The sequence below is a fragment of the Ornithodoros turicata genome, unplaced genomic scaffold (assembly GCF_037126465.1).
Source record: "Ornithodoros turicata isolate Travis unplaced genomic scaffold, ASM3712646v1 Chromosome13, whole genome shotgun sequence".
Lineage (NCBI taxonomy): Eukaryota > Metazoa > Arthropoda > Arachnida > Ixodida > Argasidae > Ornithodoros > Ornithodoros turicata.
The window spans coordinates 1,089,497-1,093,108 of record NW_026999307.1 but is presented as its reverse complement, the minus strand read 5'-3'; the positions used below and the strand labels follow the sequence as shown (position 1 = coordinate 1,093,108).

At 42.9% G+C, this 3,612-nt stretch overlaps 1 long non-coding RNA gene across 1 annotated transcript; it reads right to left on the bottom strand.

The window, feature by feature from the left end:
* Positions 1-2,624: 2,624 nt before the first annotated feature.
* On the bottom strand, positions 2,625-3,330 carry LOC135372124 (uncharacterized). The gene is made up of 3 exons (XR_010415842.1): positions 3,055-3,330; positions 2,823-2,917; positions 2,625-2,753 (listed from the first exon to the last, which is right to left on the bottom strand). It is a non-coding gene; the product is annotated as an uncharacterized LOC135372124 (long non-coding RNA).
* Positions 3,331-3,612: the final 282 nt, after the last annotated feature.

Here is a 3,612-nt window from a genome sequence, read left to right as displayed (position 1 = left end):
TTAACCAATAGAATAACAGACAAGAAAAAGGGTTATATATCTTCCCCTCTCCTCATTCTATTTCACACGCAGCCCTAGTATCATTCTGAGTGTGTCCGTGCGTTCCCTTTGAGATAACGTATCTCTGACAGAAGCAAATCCAACAGCGGACTGTTTACGGATGAAACTATCTTGGATTTCTCTAACCACTTGTTATTTAACCGCTGCCTTGAGCTGTGTGTTCTGGAAATTTAGGCAGCATCCAGAGCACCTGCTGTGTTGCCATGTTTCTCGAGGGCCTGTGTTTCACTATGGCTCTCCGATACAAACTACCCCATTTCAACACAGTAGAAAACACAGATTTGTAAATAGCATCTGTTGATTGCACTGTACATACCCCCCACATAAAGGATCATAGTGGATACTACATCTTGTGCGATAATGTCAGGAACACAAAAAATATAGATTTTAAACCACTCTTACGTCGTAGTAGTAGTATTTGTGTGAAGCTGCGCAATTCCTGTCCTGCAAATAATTTCAACCATATGTTTCATCTGCCAGCGTGATGATCCCCTGAAAAGCAATTCACACTTGGCGGGAACTACCGGTTCTGAAACCTATCCCTGACATGTGTAGCCATCAGGGAGGAAACCCAAGGGCTGCGGTGGAAAAGACAAACACACACGGGCTATGTTCTCTCTGTGTATCAGCTGCTCTGGCTAGGTTTCTATTCACGCTTAATGGCCGTAGCAGTATTGCATGAAGACCACTGCTAAGTTGTGTTGAGAAACACCACTTTATGTTTGCCATGTCTAAATGAAACGTACCTGACCTGATCCAAATTAACCGTTCTGAGTCTGGAACACACAAAGAGAAAAACGCAACACACGCCACAACATTAACACATAGCAAATGAGCTGTAGCGAGCTCCACCTTGGGACAAAGTCAACAAGTAATTCACCAAAAGTCAATGAGCGCCTGAAATGTAACATCGCCGGTGGCGTAGCCCGACCTCAAAGGTAGGGGGGGGGCTCGATACGAAAACTCCCCCCCCCCCCCGCTGATCCTGTGTCGACAACACACACATACTTGTGCACACTTCAAACTGAGGATTAAAAAAGGGAACGAAATAGTTGATTTAGACGTTCACAGTACGATTACATGTATAGGCTGTCATGACCAATGAAGTGGTGTCACGAGATTGGAAGTATTTTGAAAAGCTCATACTTTGAAAACCATTCAAGAATGCTTCTTAGATAGACGCCATGAACTGCAAGAACTTTCGCGATAGTGACACTGGTCCCCCCCCCCATATATTATGTTCTCGGATTTGCACGATTTGTGTGGGTCGGTCCGTGGCAGGTAGGGGGGGGGGGCTCGAGCCCCCCCTAGCCCCGCCGTGGCTACACCACTGAACATCTCTGACTGGTAGCAGGATGGCCCACGTTCAATTCCTGGTGCTAGCACTGACTGGCTTTTTCATGAATTATTTGTTTGAAGTTTCGATGTGCTTGAGAACCATTCGTCAACCATTGTATCCTCATGAGGTTGATGAGGGTTTGTCATCCCAAAGAGACTCCCTTTCTGGCATGTGTCCTTATGGATGCTCATCACTGCAGAAAAAAGGAAAGAAAGAAAGGGAAAGCATTTAATGACAAGAAATGGATAGTCGCATTTACTGCATAATGATTGTGCACAACAGAAAGAATACTTTTGCACAGAAGGCTGTACTTCTTGATGTCTAACATCAAGTTACAAAATTCCAGAATATATGACATGTTGTAAGGTAGAGAATAAGTAGGGTTATTGAGTTGTCGAGTTGAGTTGAGGGGGCAGCCCCTTTTTTTTATTATATATGATTATATAATTATCTTTATGTCTGTACCACCCCTCGCTCTCTACATTACAACATGTTTTATATATTCTGGGATTTTGTAACTTCATGTTAGACATTAACAAGAGCAGCCTTGTTCACGAAAGTCTCGTCTCATTAAAATTTAGATGCTCTCAACAGTCTTCTTTCTGTTGTGAATCTCTATCGCAGCATACCTGCACATTGCTGTTCTACGTACTGAGACTTTGCAGTAAGAGTATGGACTTTGGGTAAAAAGACTACACAGCACTGCTCAGGTATTTTTGCCTATCGAACAGTATGTATGTATGCAGTATGCACACAGTATTTCTGCACCGGACCCACTAAAAATGTAGTGAATGTGGCATTGCCCACGGTAATGCACCAAGTTGAACACAATTATTCTAGAATCCAGGTATTTTAGCTTACATGTCAAGCCAGTACCACACCAGTATCCAGTGTGAAGTTGTGACAAATAAATAGTTTCCATTTTTCTTAGCTCTCAGAAAACAGACAGTGAATTAATAAGAGTAGATAATGTTAACATGAATTCTGGGCTATTCTTCAGATGAAGATTCACAGATAGTAAAGGCACCTTCCTCAATGGACGTTGATGACACTGAAAATTCTAAAATGTTATCAGAGGCGACATCAGCTTCGGTGTGTCAAAGGATTGTATGTCCAACAGTAATCCAGCTAACAGTAACAAAAATGTGCAAAAGACAAATTAACTGAACTAATGTAACGTACCTTCTATATCAGACAGTAAAGCTTGTAACACCTCATCCACAGGAACCAGTGTCCAGACACAAAAGTGCTTGAACTGGGAGATAGCAGCTAATCGGAATGGCGATCTTTGTTTTCCACCCTCGAAGCACAGGTTGTAACTTTGAGGGCAGATTTAAAAGTGGTGTCAAAATGTCTGCATGCGAATGCACATGAAAAGTTGAACATAGATGAATACTCAAATTATAACATCACATTGTCATACCTGTTGGTGGAGGTGGACTGCAACTAACGTGTCAGCAATTTCTTCATGACCAGATGCAAGCCAGATCATGCTTCATTTCCGCCTTCAGCGTGCACCTATGATAATTCAGAAGTTAGATTATCAATAGTACTATTGTGTTGTTAATCATGGTTATATGAGAGTAAGCGCAGTAGGACAGCTGCACAATCGATTCATTAAGCTTGCTATTTTTTATATCTGAACCTCGACTTACCATTTTTTGCTCTCGTTTTTTGCCTTGATCCTCCGTGGCACGTTCAAAATGTTATGCGTCGGGCACCTCGGATTTTCATCAGACGATTTCGTGCCGAGATTCCAAATTGCCTCTGGAGTCGCGCGTAACCTATGATAACATTCGTGGACGAAATCCTTGCAGTGGAAATTAGCAGGCACCACTGTCAGCCAAGAGCTTCGCACTGCTTGGTCTTTTGGCAGCTTATAATAGGTAACACTTGAATGCACCGATGAATTGTTCTAACAGCGTAGCACTCTCGCATCTTCGACAACTTCGCCGTGGCATATTTACGAATCATATCGCTCCAGCCCATAACAGGCAAGGTCAGAACAAGGAAGTGCACTTTCCAAACGACGCTGTGCCAAAAAAAAAAAAAAAAAACATTCACATGCTTTGTTTCCGGCTTAGCAACAACATAACAGCTGTTCGCTTATGTACGATGCACAGAGGAGGAAACGAAAGAAGCCAAGCAGCCAAGCCAAGAGTCCATGCCAAGCCAAAGACAGATAAACCGAGAGCAGTGACGTCGGTGCGCCC